The sequence below is a fragment of the Eurosta solidaginis genome, chromosome X (assembly GCF_040869045.1).
Source record: "Eurosta solidaginis isolate ZX-2024a chromosome X, ASM4086904v1, whole genome shotgun sequence".
NCBI lineage: Eukaryota > Metazoa > Arthropoda > Insecta > Diptera > Tephritidae > Eurosta > Eurosta solidaginis.
Window position 1 is genome coordinate 26,687,123 of NC_090324.1, and position 17,507 is coordinate 26,704,629.

A 17,507-nucleotide genomic window follows, 5' to 3' on the forward strand; every position below is an offset into this window, starting at 1 on the left:
TGAGTGTATCCTCTTAGCCTCCATTTGGCTCAAAGTGTTGACGGTAATCAACCATCGAAATCTTGTACTGCAAGCTAGAAATGCCACACTGGACGTGGAAACAGAAAATATACGTAGCCTGATTGATGAGTTGAAGAAGTTCAGGGATCAATGGTCGATCATACTTCAAGAATGTAAGGTTCTGGCAGGGAGTATAGGAGTTGTGAATACCTTCGCAGAGAAAGAAGGAAGATAAGAAAGCGCGAGTTCGATGAATTACCAGGCGAATCACTTGAGTGTGATACCGAAACTCAATTCACACAGCAAGTTTTTTACGTTCTTTTGGGCTGCTTGATTGGTAACATGACAAGACGTTTCGAAGCCGTAAATGACATTGCGATTAAATTAAGTTTTTTGTGGAAGTATCAGGATCTGGAGGAAGAAGAGCTCAGAGAAAAGACAGCGGCATTCTGCACGATTTATGGCATCGATATTTCTACGGAACTAATAGATGAAATCATTCATCTCAAAGCCATCCACTTAGCATCCATTGGCTGAAGGGGAGCGTTCTTTTAGTCTATTGTCTAGCGTGAAACATTTTTTACGGTCTACTATGAGCCAAAATCGCTTGACAAGCCTTCGAACATTGGCGTTGGAGTCCAGTCTTGCTCGCCAATAGCGGGTTTGTAGAGGGAGGGAAGGGCCATCGCTCCTTCTTTTTTTATAGAAGTTTTTTGAAGAAAACTTTGCTTTTCCACAATTTTTTTTAGAAGAGAAACAATATTATTTGTAGAAGAATAGTTTTATAAAACTCAAAATACCACCTAGCGATGCTTTGATCACCATTTAATCTCTTTTCCTTTAGGTTTTTAGTACATAACTGCCACTTCCACCTACCTATGTATATATAGGAAAGAAGTGAATAATATTCACTACTTAAAAATATTTCAAATATAACCCAATGCTGCCACTTTTTTCATAAATCTACCACTATTTTCTGAAAAATCTACCACTAAAAAAAATTTTTAAGTCCGCACACTGTTAATCGCTCGGCTAAGTTGACTGAGTATGAGCGTCCACGTCCCGCTCTAAAAAGTTAACTATGTATTAGTTAACTTTTCTGAGCTCATAAATTTTTTCAAATCTAACCTTTTGTTTGGCAATAAAAAAAGTGCGGGTATTCCCCGAATTCATGTGTGAAAAATTATTGTCTGTATCGCTTGGCGCAAATGTAGTTAGTCATGGGCATTTAAACTTTTGAGTTGTGTACTTGTGTTAACTTGTATTTTGGTTAACTTTTCGCGATTCTACTGTATTAACCTTATAATATTAAAAAATTTAACCTAAGTCCTTCGATTTACCGACTTGTTCGGCATCGTGAACTATCACATCTGTTTAATTAATCGACAATTGGAAGTTCGAGTGACAGATAACCAGCAAACTAAAAGACCGAGGGCAGAGGAACTCGAAAATGGTAAGTGCGAATTTTCCATTAAAGTGTGATTCGGGTTTTTCCCTCGAGCATACATTGCCATTTTCATGTAATCGTTAAACATTTAATAAAATTTCATGAATCAGACTGCTTTTTAACAGTCGAGTATAAATAACAGTAGCGAGCAATATATTTGCACCAGCTTTTTTTCGTGAGATCACTCGGATATAGTATGTTTATGCATATACTGAAGTCGCGGCAAGAAAACAAGTGCATATAGCTTGTTTTTATAGCTTTTTTTTAATATCAAAAGAGGAATCTTGTGTCTGCGTATTTCTAATTCGCTACATCAATCAGCATCAACAAAAATTCAAGTATATAAACTTCATAACATGCAAATATTGCTCACTGCTTCTACGTGGATCAAAGAGAATTCTTAGATAACGTGAAATAAATATTTATATAACGGAAACTCTGATGGAAAAGATAATTAGAAGCTACGAGCTTTCAAGAGCATCAAAGAATATTTTTGCAAGCTGCCAAAACTTCAAGAACAGGTCTGCGATGATACAAATGTAGTAAACGGAAGTACTGTTCCACTCTTAACTCATACTGATCGCGAGGCTAATACATTGTTGGTTCATAATAATAATGAGAAAACATTGCATTCAACATCTATGAATATTGAATCGAGTTCGAATGCACCTATATCACTTTCACAAAATTCTATTGTTGAAAAATACGACATAGGTAATTTTGTGGGAAAAAAAACATTTATTGGATGATTATACGAAGTACAACTTACTAAAATATCCTTCGATACCACCGAAGGACTATATCTTCCCTTTTTCGAGTCATAGTAAAAAAGGAAAAATAGAAAAGCGATACTTTAAACATAATTTTTTAACTGAATTTGAGTGGCTTGTTTATTCTGAACAAAAAAAAAAGGATGTTTTTGTAAATATTGTTTCTTATTTGCAAGTGATACTGGTGACCCGAAATCGAATGTTCCTCTCAATGCACTTGTCAAAGTTCCTATGACATCGTTTGCAAAGTTGTACGGTAAAGAATGTGTACTAAATAACCACGCTATTAATAAATACCACTTTACGTCAGCCCTTTTTAGTCAAGATTTCATAAATACTTATGAAAATACAGGAAAGGAAATCACTAATTAGCTTTGCGCTTCCCACGGCCGTCGGTTCTATGTACCGGAGCGACTCGGGATTTTTCCCGACCAAGGACTGCCGTCTCAGTGTAACCCCATTTAATTTGTTGCGTCCCTCGCACAAATTGTCATCCTCCCAGTAGCTCCTTGCAGCGGGACTGCTCCATATTCTCTTGCTTCGGGAAGGTATCGAACCCAATCCGGGTCCGTCTCCTGACCCCGGTCCTGAGAAATGGTTTTGCTGCATCTGCCGGAAAAGAATCTTTTTAGGATGGTCATACTCTTGTCAGTGTGTCTCGTGTAAGGGATGGTCGCATCGGACAGGTTGTTCTGGGCTAGACCCCAAAACCAGACGTCCACGTAACTTCTATAAATCTTTTGTGGCTCCTTGTATTTGTGTAGGTAAGGGAAACAAACTCTTAGTCCCTACCTCCCTTTGAACCGTTTGCCAGCACAGAATATATACGTTTGCGACATCCGCCCAATGCAGCTCCTGCCATGGACGGTGCCACTTTCCTAGATGTTCTGGTCTCCGCGACTGCAAACCCTCGACGGGGTTCATGGCGCCATGTTGCCAGGCTGCATACCCAAATACACCGGGTACCCCAATGCCTACCCAAGGGCGTCTAGTCCCAGGGCCTCAACAGCAATCGCGTTCTGGCCTTCCACAACCCAGGCGTAGTCACCCGTCACTTACTCCCAGAGTGACGACGTCTCGCCCTATGCACTTCAGGATTTTGCAGTTAAACTGTAATGGATTAACTGGGAAGATCACGGAGATAGTCGACTTCATGAAGCGGCACAACATCCGCATTGCTGCGATTGAAGAGACTAAACTCACAGCAAGATCTTAATTGCAGACCTTTTCTGGGTATAATGTCCACAGAAAAGATCGCGAGAGCAGAAATGGAGGCGGCCTCGCGTTTATCATACACCACACTGTGCAATATCATATATTTTACCCGACATCGACCGCAGGGGCAGTGTCTTAGAAAGTCAAGGATTATCTAGAAATATCTAGAAATCATCAACATCTACATCCCTCCTGTCACCTGTTGCCCCAGTGGATACCACCCTGATATCAGCGGCGTACTCACTGGAAACAATCGCATTATCTTAGGCGATTTCAATGCCCACCACGATCTATGGCATTCAAATTTGCAGGTGGACAGTAGGGGTGAGATGTTAGCGGATCAAATAGAAGAAACGACGTTCTGCACTATAAACGGAGACACCCCACACGTATGGTAGGAAGCTGTCACAGTTCGCCGGATATTTCAATCGTGAGCGCAGAACTCGTAAACTGCGTCAACTGGCAGCCGATGGTAACTGGCATCCGACCACCTGCCTATATTTATTTCGCTCGAGCGTCCCGCCAACTTCATCGTCGCAGAAAAACGCACTTTCATTAACTTTAAAAAAGGAAAGTGGGACGAATACAAATCCTTTACAGACAGCCGCTTTGCTGCCCTCCCTATCCCAACTGATGCCCGCAAAGGCGTGCGTGCTTTCCGCAAGGTCATTCAATCCGCCTCGGCTCGTTTAATTCCCGCCGGTAGAATTCCGAAAATTTGGCCCACCTCCCGGCAGAGGCCGCAAGTTTAGCGAGAGAACGTGACCTTATAAGATAGCTCGATCCCGGCGCTCCCCAAATAAGGGATATAAACCAACGCATCAGATTGCTTGGGGATGAACACAAGCGGGCGAAATGGGCGGAGCGCCTAAGCGGTTGTAACCTCTCTGCCGGTGTAGGTAAACTTTGGTCCACTATAAAGTCCCTATCGAATCCGTCTAGGCACAATGACAAAGTTTCATCGCCTTTGGCGACAAAGTGCTGTCGGATGCTAAAAAATGCGCGAAGGCTTTCTGCCGAAAATACATAAGACCAAAGAGGTTGAGGATGCCATCGGTAGCAATGCCGATGCTTAAAAGCGGGTTTCAAATATTTAGCACATGTCTTCAATCTGTCTCTATCCACTTTTGTCATACCCGAAACATGGAAAATGGCCAAGTTGGTCCCGCTACTAAAGCCTGGGAAACCAGCTAACATAGGAGAGTCATATCGCCCGATATTTCTCCTATCGCCAGTAGCCAAGACGCTTGAAGCCATTTTTCTCCTCCACTTCAAAGCAAATCTGCAGCTAGCCTGTCAGCAGCATGGCTTTAGAAAACTCCATAGCACCACCACCACGCTAAATGCCATTAGCACCCAGACAAATTGTGGTTTAAATCAGAAGCCCCACCATAGAACAGTATTCGTATCGCTAGACCTATCAAAAGCTTTTGATATGGTCAACCATGGCACGTGACTGCAAGACTTGGAAGGGTCTACCCTTCCCCCATGTCTTAAAACACAAATTATCTGGGTGGTCGGCAGGCATCGGTGCAATTCAGAAACGAAATATCAAAGCCAAGAAGAATTAAACAAGGTGCCTCAGGGTGGTGTCCTATCCCCACTTTTGTTTAATTTTTACATATCAAAACTACCTTCGCCACCAGAAGGAATTACTATCGTTTCTTACGCCGATGACTGTACAATAATAGCCACAGGCCCGGGCCCAAAGATCGATGAGCTTTGCAACAGAATAAACGGCTACCTCCCTGATATCTCCAGTTTTTTCGCCTCGCGAAACCTGACATTATCACCGACTACATCATCCGCGACCCTATTTGCAACTTGGACGTCCCAAATGTCGACCATTTTGAACATCCACGTCGATGGCACTACGCTACCAACTGTCCTACACCCCAAAATCTTTGGTGTGACATTTGATCAGGATCTACGTTTTCGTGAGCACGCAGCCGCAATAGTTCCGAAAATCCAGAGCCGTAATAAAATCCTCAAATCCCTTGCTGGCAGTACTTGGGGAAAAGAAAAAGAAACGCTCATTACCATATACAAAGCAATTGGCCAGCCGTTTGCTTCCCTTATATGGTCGCCAAGCCTAAAAGCTACCCACTGGAAGAAGCTAGAGGCCTGCCAAAATACTGCGCTCAGAACCGCCACGGGCTGTCTGCTTATGTCCCCAGAATACCATCAACATAATGAGGCGAGAATTCTCCCCATCAGGGAGAGAAATGAGATGCTAACCAATCAGTTCCTGTTGAATACCCAGAAACCTGGGCATCCCAACAGGCATCTGATTCATGAGCCAGCACCGCCTAGGAACTTAAGGAGTCATCTCCGTAAGCATTTTGAGGAAAAACGGCACCTGAGAACTCAGCCGTATGAAGCAAAAAAACACAAGCAGGTCCTTGGTGAAATCCACAAACAGGCGTCGGACCTTTATGCCGGGAATTGCCCGGTGAATCCAGTACTCGGGGAACAGTACCCAAAACTTGCGGAAGAGGAACGCATACTCCCCAGGGAGTTTCCTTGGACTCCCGTTAGAGGATATTGATGACAATTTGTGATCGGTCGCAGCTATTAGGTGGGGCGAAAAGTTTCTACAACAACAACAACAACTTATTTGTTTTCTTCTCATCGCATAGAACAAGTTGAGAAAAATAGAAGATTGTTGGAGATTATTATAAAAACTATTATTCTTTGTGGGCGACAGAATTTAGCATTAAGAGGCCATAGAGATGACTGTAAATTGAACTTTTCTGAATCAGCAACAAACGAGGGTAATTTTAGGGCAATTTTGAAATTTTTAGTCGCTGCAGGTCATAAAGAGCTTGAAGAATTTTTAAATTCTACACATCCACGTGCTACTTATATAAGCAACACGACCCAAAACGATCTTATTCAATGCTGCAAAGATGAAATTCAATCTCTTTTGATAGAAAGGGTTAAAAAAGCTAGATTTTTTGCAATTATTTTCGATGAAACTACTGATTTTAGTCATACTGAGCAACTCAGCCTTTGTTTGCGGTATTTATATGATGGCAATATAAGAGAAGATTTTGTAACTTTCCTTGATGCGTACGATTCGATCCGAGAAGAAGATGTTATTAATGGAGAAAAAAAAAATTGACAGGTGTAGCCTTGGCACACATAGTGATCGATATTTTTAATAATTAGGACTACCCTTCGAAGATTGCGTTGGAATTGGAACGGATGGATGTTCTGTAATGACATCAGAAGTTAAGGGAGCTGTGCACGAACTTATTAAAATATGTACCAATGCTAATCATAGTCCGTGTTTCACCCATTGTCTTAATAACTCGCCTGCGAAAACGTCGAAAGTTCTTCAAACAAAGGATTGTATTGGGTTGATGAAAAAAAATAATCAGTTTTCCAAATCAGTCTCCGAAAAACATTTGCAGGAATCATTAAGTGGACTATGTGAAACGCGCTGGTCTGAAAAACATGATGGCATAATGCAGTTTGAAAAAAAACATCACAAAAATTGTTGCTTCGTTTCAAGAAATTTCTACTTGGCAAGATTCAACAACAAGTTCTGAGGCCCGTTCTATGTTGAAATCTATTTGCGAGACAGAGTTCGTGATTTCAATGATTTGTTTGAGAAATGTACTTTCTGTTACACGGCCACAAAGCTTACTTTTGCAAACACCGTCAATAGATTTTAATCAAGCTTCTGAAGCATTGAGAGACACTTTGCGAACATTAAAGAACAATACACTTGAAGCAGAAAGTCGTTTTTCGGGACTTTACAAAAAAATAGTCGCTTTAGCAGATGAGTTGAAGTTTGATATTGTCCTCCCACGAATTTCTAAAAAGCAAATACATCGAGCGAATTACACTTCATCAGACGCTGAAGAGTATTATCGAAAAGCAATTTATATACCTCTTCTTGATCATATTATTCTTGATTTACAAGGCAGATTACCTGAAGATACATTGCAAGTTTTTAATTTTAATTTGCTACTTCCATCGCGAATCATCAAAGATAATACACTGCAAAAAAAGAATTTTTCTAAAGAGCTTGTCCAAGATCTTGGTAAACGATACGCATCTCTTATTGGAGGAAATAAAAGTAATCTAGATGGAGAATACGAAGTATGGTCAGAACGCTGGTCTGATAAGCAACACAAAAAACCAATTCCACTTATAGCTGAAAAAGTTTTAAATGATTGTAATGAATATGCGTTTCCATCAATAAATGCTCTTATCAAAATTCTGGCCACGTCCAGCTAGCTATGCTTGTGCTGAAAGGAGTTTTTCGACACTTCGCCGATTGAAAACGTGGTTACGATCCACAATGTCCCAGAACAGACTCACTGGTCTTGCACTTTTAAATACCCATGTCGATATTGCGATTGATATTGATCATATAATTGAAAGATATGTAAATAAAGGGAAGCATAGAATTAAATTTACTGTGTGAATATGAACTATACAGAAGAAAAAATTATGTCAAATATTGGATGTACTATTGTTAATTTGAATAACTAAATGAAACCAAATATGTGTATGAAATTATTAAACAATGCAAAAAAAAATTATAAATTTACCCCTAAAAAATAACGGTCTGCTTTACGTTTCCCTTGTTGTTTGTTTTTGCATTTTCACGTGTAAAGTATCCCGATGTGAACTTTGTTCCAAACACATCAGCTATTGGGAGAAGCAATTACTGACTGAAATCGCCCCCAATTCGCCGTGCAGATGAATTTCAAGTAAAAAGAAAATTTTCATAGATTTCGATTAACTGACATTTTGTTGTACAAGGCTTTGTATGGAAAATTTTCAAGAAGAAGCAATCAGCTGATTGGATGACACCACCTGGTACCGAATTCGCCTTGTTATATATGAAATAAAACTGACAATATGAATTGAAAAATTTATGTATCTTATGTTGTTGTTTTTACTGGATTGAGTTTATTTTTAGGAGGGCCCGTAAACGCGAACTGTCCCAGGGGCCCGTTTCGGTTCTCTGCGGCCCTGCCCATGTCATACAAACACATTCCAGGGTTACCCTAGGTTCATTTTCCTATATGGTGATTTTCCCTTATTTGACAAAGGATGAAGGAATATCGTTCCAAAAAACGTCACCCTTGGTCTACAATTTGGTCGATATTTCCCAAACGTATGTAATATGGAATTAAAAACCACTTATAAACGATCTACGAAACCCTACGCAACCAACGCAGCTAAGCTCTCAGCTGAGTATGCAATATTCGGTTACACCCGAACTTAGCCTTCCTTACTTGTTTCTTGTGAGCTTATTCGCGAGTAATAGTGAAAAGTTTAATATGGCAATAAATTCGCAATTAACATGGAATACCATAAGGTCGATTGGTATTGGAAGATCTAAGGAAAGTGTACCTATTGGCACTGATTTGGATGAAATAAACAAATTAAATTTTGCTAGTTTTCCTGTATCCAGTCCCCTTGCAATGCTTAATAACTATTGTGATCGTGTATGTGTTTGCGAAAGTCTTCTGGAATTTGTACGTGATGATGACTGTGATGTTGTGCAAGCCACACTTTTGGTAAAATCCAACGCTGCTGGCTTTGATGGAATCAATGCAAAGTTTCTTAAAATTATACTGCCTAAGATCCTGTCGCATGTGACCTACTTAATAAATTCTATCTTAAAAACTTGTATTTTCCGAAGCACTGGAAAGCTACCAAGATTATTCCTGTACATAAAAAAAATAATGAGTACAGACCCATTTCTCTCCTACCATTCCTGTCAAAAGTAACTGAGCGTAACAGTCCGGTTTCAGACCGAAGCGTTGGTGCACTTCGGCACTGTTGGACATAATCGAAAGAATTCGGATGGAAATTGATGGCAGTAATCTAGCCTTCCTAATACTGCTCGACCATTCCATAGCATTTGACTCGGTCGTCCACGACCTAGTATGTTGTAAGCTTAAAAATTTGTTTAATATCTCTAGTCATGCCGTTGCTTTGATTGTGCCTTACCTTGCTGACAAATCTCAGGCTGTGTGTGCTGGTGGTAGAATGTCTAATTTCGTGCCTGTAGTCAGGGGTGTTCCGCAAGGTTCTATCCTGGTGCCTCTGTTGTTCGTGTTGTATGTTAATGACTTAGCTAATACTTTAAACAATGTAACGTTCATATTGTTAGGAATATTAGCAACACTAAGGGGTACTGTCATCTCTAAGCGATGCTAAGCAGTGACTTGTATGCACATTAATAGATCAATCATTATGTCTACACATATGTACGTACACGTAGCGGAGAAGAGACGCACAAACATATGCAGATATCTTATCTGAGATGCTCCCAAAATTATGCAATTATAATTGTGGAAGTGTCGCTCACAAATACACGCGCATATGAAAAGCTATACACGGCATCTGTAGTTATAATTTTATAGTTGTCAGTTTTGTTGAAGCAAGCTATTTTTTGTGAAGTATCAGTGTTATTGTGAAGTACCTAAATAAAGGCCATTTTGCATTATTGAATATTGGAGTCATTTATTCAACACTTAGCGATACGAACGTTAGTAGATGGTTGCAAATAAGAGGAATTACAGTAAATTCGTTACAATTGGTGTCAGAAGAGGAATTGTTGAATAAATTGCAGAGGACAACAAGGACATGGCAAAGTTCAGTGAGTTGAATATCCAGCAACTGAAGAAGGAGATGGATAGCCGTGGATTGAATACAACCGGCATTAAACTCGGGAATCAGGCACGACTACGAGAGGCAATGGAAGCAGAAGGAATTAACGTGGAAGAGTATGTCTTTCATGTTGATGTCGACGAGACAGCACCAAAAATTGAAGATAAAAACGAAACATCGCAGACAGTTACGAGCACAGACTTGAACATGATATTGGCTGTAATAACTGCTCAAACATCGACAGTGGCATATCAGCTGGAATCGCAGGAGACACGTTTAACATCAAAGATGGAAGCACAGGAGGCACGCATTTCAGAAATGTCGTCACAAATGTCATCTCAAGTGGCATCGCAAGAGACACGCATAACATCCAAGTTAGAAAAACAACTAGAATAGCAGGAGAACCGTACAACAGCGAAGATTGAAGCACAGGAAACACAAATTTCATCACAGCTGGAAGAACAAAAGACATATATGGCAACTCAACTGAAAGAACAAGAGACACGCATAACAGTACAACTAGAAGCACAAGAGGCACGTATATCATCAAAACTCGAAGCGCGCATGGACGAAAAAATAATGCAGTTTGAAGAAAAATTCGAGGCAGAGGTGGATGCTTTGAGAGGTCGTATACAGTAGTTGCAATGAAATCGCCCAGCTGTTTCAGCAAGCAATCCAAAGGTAAAAACACCATCCATTGACGGTTCTGTTCCTTTCCAGGTCTTTAAGCTTCAATTTGAGAAGACTTCAGCAGTGAACAACTGGAAGGCTGAAGATAAAGTTGCTGCACTGTTCGTGGCATTGAAAGGTCCTGCAGCAGAAGTCTTACAGACTATTCCAGAGTACGAACGGAACAGTTATGAAGCATTGATGACCACTGTCGAGAGACCTTATGGAAGCGAGCATAGAAAACAGATATACCAAATTGAGTTGCAAAACCGTTACCAAAAGGCGAAGGAGACTTTGCAGGAGTTTGCGTCGTATGCTGAAAGATTGGCTCATCTCGCAAATGCAGACGCACCCGTGGAATACACCGAGAGGGTTAAAATTCAGAACTTTATAAATGGAATACGGGATGCCGAAACGAAACGAGCTACATATGCGAACCCAAAGCCAACCTTTGCTGAAACGGTATCCCATGCACTGTCTTGGGAAACAGCGTCACTTTTGAGTAAGCCCGCATACAAAGCTCATCGCGTGGAAGTGGAAAGGCCAGATTGGTGTTATGAAGTGTTTCAAGTGCGGTAACCCAAGTCACACTGCACGTCATTGCAGCACCGGTCATGGTAGTTCCAACTTGCCTGCTCAAAGGCAAGGCGAGTCAAATATAAAGATGGAGAACTTGCCCCAGCTATTGAATGTCGTGTGATACCTATCTCGCAAACTGGAAGGAAATCGAGCAGTTTTACCGTCAAAGGAAATGTGAATGGCAAGGAGCGTGTACTGACCGTCGATACGGGCGCATCTTTTTCCTTGATCCGATCTGATTTGGTCAACAGGAGAGTAAAGCCATTACCTGGAGCAAGATTGCGTCCGATTACTGGCGAGTGTAACCAAGTCCAGGGAGAAGTGGTATGTGAAGTCTTAATTGGGGAGGTCATGGTTCTACACAAATTCGTTGTAGCGGAGAATATTGATGAAGTCGTATTGGGAGTGGACTTAATAGTTAACCATGACATCAGGATCGACATGCAGAGAAGGATTATGCGTTATAATAACCAGGATATACCACTTAACTTCAGTTTGGCGAAAGGGTTTAGTAGTAATCGAGTACTAGTGGAGAAGACTCGACAAAGACCACGAAAGTCAAAGCAAAAGCTGACGGATCGAATGGGCCAAATAAAGCGAAATAAAAAGTACCTGCGAGAGAAACACTGGCATTGACAAAAACAAATGGATGCACAAAAACGAAGGAACGATTTTTCCAGAAAGAATGCAAGGATGGTTTCCAGCCAGCGCGCACTACTGTTGTGAAACGTCAAGACGATACTGATGATACAAAGTCAATCCGTCAATCCGCTCTGCGAAGTAGTTCTTCATTGGCCGAAGAACAGAGTGTGAGGGAAGGGTCCAGGGTAATGAGTAGTAAGATGAAACACTGGAATGACAAGAATTTTAATTCGAAAGGTTTCTTGGAGGGAGATTTCATACTGCTTTACAACCCTCACCGGCGGAAGGGTGTTCCATCGGTGCAGTTGGGAAGGCCCGTACAGAGTTGTGAAGAGGATAAGTGATGTCATCTACCGCATACAAACAATTGAGAAACCACGAAATAGAAGGGTGGTTCATTTGGAGAGGCTAGTAGCGGTTAGATCGAGAGATTTGTCTGATCGGGACGATCACACTTAGGTGGAGGGCAGTGTTACGAATATTATCAAAACTAAGGGGTACTGTCAGCTCTAAGCGATGCTATGCAGTGACTTGTATGCACATCAATAGGTAAATCATTATGTCTACACATATGTATGTACACGCAGCAGAGAAGAGACGCAAAAACACATGAAGATATCTTATCTGAGATGCTCCAAAAATTATGCAATTATAATTGTGGAAGTGTCGCTCACAAATACACACGCATATGAGAAGCTATACACGTGCATCTGTAGTTATAATTTTATAGTTGATAACTAACTAGTAAGTTCTGGAAATGGAAGCGCCAAGAAATATGTGAACGAGGAAACCGCACAATATAAAGGCAGAATCAGTAGAGGCGCGACAATCAGTTTGGTTTAAGCAAGCTATTGTTTGTGAAGTATCAGCGTTATTGCGAAGTACCTAAATAAAGGCCATTTTGCATTATTGAATATTGGAGTCATTAATTCAACAGTTTAGCGATACGAACGTTAGTAGAAGGTTGCAAATAAGAGGAATTACAGTAAATTCGTTACAATATTTATGCTGATGATGTCCAAATTTATGTATGCTGTCCCCAAAATCGTGTTAATATATATGTATTAACGAACTTAACTCCTACCTGAACCAAATAGGTACATGGGCATCTGCCCATGTCTTGCCAATAAATCCTCACAAATCGAAATGTATTGTCATTCGCAGGAAGGCGTTCGATACACAAGCCGTAAGCAAGTTAATTTTGGGCGGAGCAGTCATTGAATATGTTGACACAGCGAAAAATCTTGGTCTAGTCTTTAACAATCCTCTGACGAGGAATAATCACATCTTTAGTACAGTAGGCAAAGTGTATGGAATGTTTCGTACACTCTTACTACCACAGTACTTCACTCCTTTCATTATTAGACTTATTCTTGTGAAAGCGTACCTAATACCTACGCTACTGTATGGATGTGAAATTTTTTCTAACTGTGACTATGCATGTAAAAACAGACTTAATGTTGTTTATAACAACATTGCTAGATATGTATTTAGGCTTAAACGACTTGGCCATGTGTCTGCTTATGCTGAAAAGTTGCTAAACATTTCCTTTGACGTCTGAACCCCAGTTCTTTTTAAGCGCGGTTCGTCGTTGGAACTCTCTTCCAGCTAGATATAGGCACCTAATTAATACACTGCTTTTTAAGAATGAGCTGGCCAGTTTTTACAATAATTACAATAATTGATAAACACTATGTACATTACGAGTATATATGAACATATATGTATATATTAGAATTGTATGGATGTATTTTTTTTTTCATCAGGAGTATAGCAAAAAGGTAATCTACATATGATTTCTGAAGACACCATAGCTCGAAGTCCGATTTAGAGTGTCCCACTTTTGCAAAATAGATATTTTGCCATAGGAATGTAGGGTTTGGCCAAAAAATCCTCATAGCTTCTGATAGAATCATATTGGGCTTACTTTAAAGGTATTTAACGTACATTTCAGAATCTGTATTAATTTCTATAGTGTTTTTGAATTTTAGTAGAGATATCAGGCTTAAATTATGAGAAATTAGCTTAAAATGAACTTTTAATTAATATATTATCATTTTTAACAAATATCTTATGGAAAATTATTTTTTCTTTACAGCTACAATAAATTCAAAACATTTACAACAACTTTCATTCAGACAGTTTATCTTTTCGAATTCGTTTTAGTAGAAAAAAATTTTGAAAATAAAACCTATATTTTCAAGTAATAAGCAAAAAAAAAAAAACAAAATTTTTATAATTTTAATGTAATTTATTTAAAAAATTGTTTTATACGCAGTTGAGCAGAGCTCACAGAGTATATTAACTTTGATTGGATAACGGTTTGTTGTACAGGTATAAAGGAATGGAGATAGATATAGACTTCCATATATCAAAATCATCATCGAAAAAAATTTGATTGAGCCATGTCCGTCCGTCTGTCCGATAACACGATAACTTGAGTCAATTTTGAGGTATCTTGATGAAATTTGGTATGTAAGTACCTGGGCACTCATCTCAGATCGCTATTTAAAATGAACGATATCGGACTATAACAACGCCCACTTTTACGATATCGAAAATTTCGAAAAACCGAAAAGTGGGAAAATTCATTACCAAAGACGGATAAAGCGATGAAACTTGGTAGGTGAGTTGACCTTATGATGCAGAATTGAAAATTAGCAAAATTTTGGACAACGGGCGTGGCACCGCCCACTTTTAAAAGAGGTAATTTAAAAGTTTTACCAGCTGTAATTTGGCAGTCGTTGAAGATATCATGATGAAATTTGGCAGGAACGTTACCCCTATTACTATAAGTATGCTGAATAAAAATGAGCAAAATCGGACGACAAGCACGCCCACTTAAAAAACAAAATTTTTTTAAAAGTCAAATTTTAACAAAAAATTTAATATCTTTACAGTATATAAGTAAATTATGTCAAAATTCGAATCCAGCAATGATGTGATACAACAAAATACAAAAATAAAAGAAAATTTCAAAATGGGCGTGGCTCCGCCCGTTGTCATTTAATTTGTCTAGGATACTTTTAATGCCATAAGTCGAACAAAAATTTACCAATCCTTGTGAAATTTGGTAGGGGCTTAGATTCTTTCTTTTCTGTGAAAAAAGGCGAAATCTGTTGAAGCCACGCCCAGTTTTTATACAGAGTTGGCCGTCTGTCCTTCCGCTCGGCCGTTAACACGATAACTTGAGCAAAAATCGATATATCTTTACTAAACTCAGTTCACGTACTTATCTGAACTAACTTTGTATTGGTGTAAAAAATGGCCGAAATCTGACTATGACCACGCCCACTTTTTCGATATCGAAAGTTACGAAAAATGAAAAAAATGCCATAATTCTATACCAAATACGAAAAAAGGGATGAACCATGGTAATTGGATTGGTTTATTGACGTAAAATATAACTTTAGAAAAAACTTTGCAAAATGGGTGTGACACCTACCATATTAAGTAGAAGAAAATGAAAAAAGTTACGCAGGCCGAAATCAAATGCCATTGGAATTTTGGCAGGAATACTGTTCGTGGTATTACATATATAAATAAATAAGCCGTACCCGACAGATGATGTTCTGGGTCACCCTCGCCCACATTTTGGTCAATATCGCGAAAACGACTTCACATATAAAACTAGGGGCCACTCCCTTTTAAAACCCTAGTTGATAACTTTAATTTGATACCCACATCCTACAAACACATTCTAGAGTCACCCCTGGTCCACCTTTATAGCGATATCTCGAAAAGGCGTCCACCTATAGAACTAAGTCCCACTCCCTTTTAAAATACTCATTAACAACTTTCATTTGATACCCATATCGTACAAACAAATTTTAGAGTCACCCCTGGTCCACCTTTATGGCGATATCTCGAAAAGGCGTCCACCTATAGAACTAAGGCCCACGACCTTTTAAAATACTCATTAACACTTTTCATTTGATACCCATATCGTACAAACAAATTCTAGATTCACCCCTGGTCCACCTTTAGGGCGATATCTCGAAAAGGCGACCATCTATAGAACTAAAGCCCACGCCCTTTTAAAATACCCATTAACACCTTTCATTTGATACCCATATCGTACAAACAAATTCTAGAGTCACCCCTGGTCCACCTTTATAGCGATATCTCGAAAAGGCGTCCACCTATAGAACTAAGTCCCACTCCCTTTTAAAATACTCATTAACAACTTTCATTTGATACCCATATCGTACAAACAAATTTTAGAGTCACCCCTGGTCCACGTTTATGGCGATATCTCGAAAAGGTCCACCTATAGAACTAAGGCCCACTCCCTTTTAAAATACTCATCAATACCTTTCATTTGATACCCATACCGTACAAACACATTATAGAGTCACCCCTGGTCCACCTTTATGGCCATATCTCGAAAAGGCTTCCACCTATAGAACTAAGGCCCACGCCATTTTAAATTACTCATTAACACTTTTCATTTGATACCCATATCGTACAAACAAATTCTAGATTCACCCCTGGTCCACCTTAATAGCGATATCTCGAAAAGGCGACCACCTATATAACTAAGGCCCACGCCCTTTTAAGTACTCATTAACACCTTTCATTTGATACCCATATCGTACAAACACATTCTAGAGTCGTCCCTGGTCCACCTTTATGACGATATATCGAAGATGCGTCCACCTATAGAACTAAGGCCCACTCCCTTTTAAAATACTCATCAATACCGTTTATTTGATACCCGTATCGTACAAACAAATTCTAGAGTCAACCCTGGTCCACCTTTATGGCGATATCTCGAAAAGGCGTCCACCTATAGAACTAAGGCCCACTCCCTTTTAAAATTCTCATTAACACTTTTCATTTGATACACATATCGTAGAAACAAATTCTAGAGTCACCCCTGGTCCACCTTTATAGCGATATCTCGAAAAGGCGTCCACCTTTAGAACTAAGGCCCACTGCCTTTTAAAATACTCATTAACACCTTTCATTTGATACCCATATCGTACAAACACATTCTAGAGTCGTCCCTGGTCCACCTTTATGACGATATATCGAAGATGCGTCCACCTATAGAACTAAGGCCCACTCCCTTTTAAAATACTCATCAATACCGTTTATTTGATACCCGTATCGTACAAACAAATTCTAGAGTCACCCCTGGTCCACCTTTATGGCGATATCTCGAAAAGGCGTCCACCTATAGAACTAAGGCCCACTCCCTTCTAAAATTCTCATTAACACTTTTCATTTGATACCCATATTGTAGAAACAAATTCTAGAGTCACCCCTGGTCTACCTTTATGGCGATATTTCGAAAAGGCGTTCACCAATGGAACTAAGGCCCACTCCCTTTTAAAACACTCATTAACACATTTCATTTGATACCCATATCGTACAAACAAATTCTAGAGTCACCCCTGGTCCACCTTTATGGCGATATCTCAAAAAGGCGTCCACCTATAGAACTAAGGCCCACTCCCTTTTAAAATACCCTTTAGCACCTTTCATTTGATACCCGTATCATAGAAACAAATTCTAGAGTCGCCCCTGGTCCACCTTTA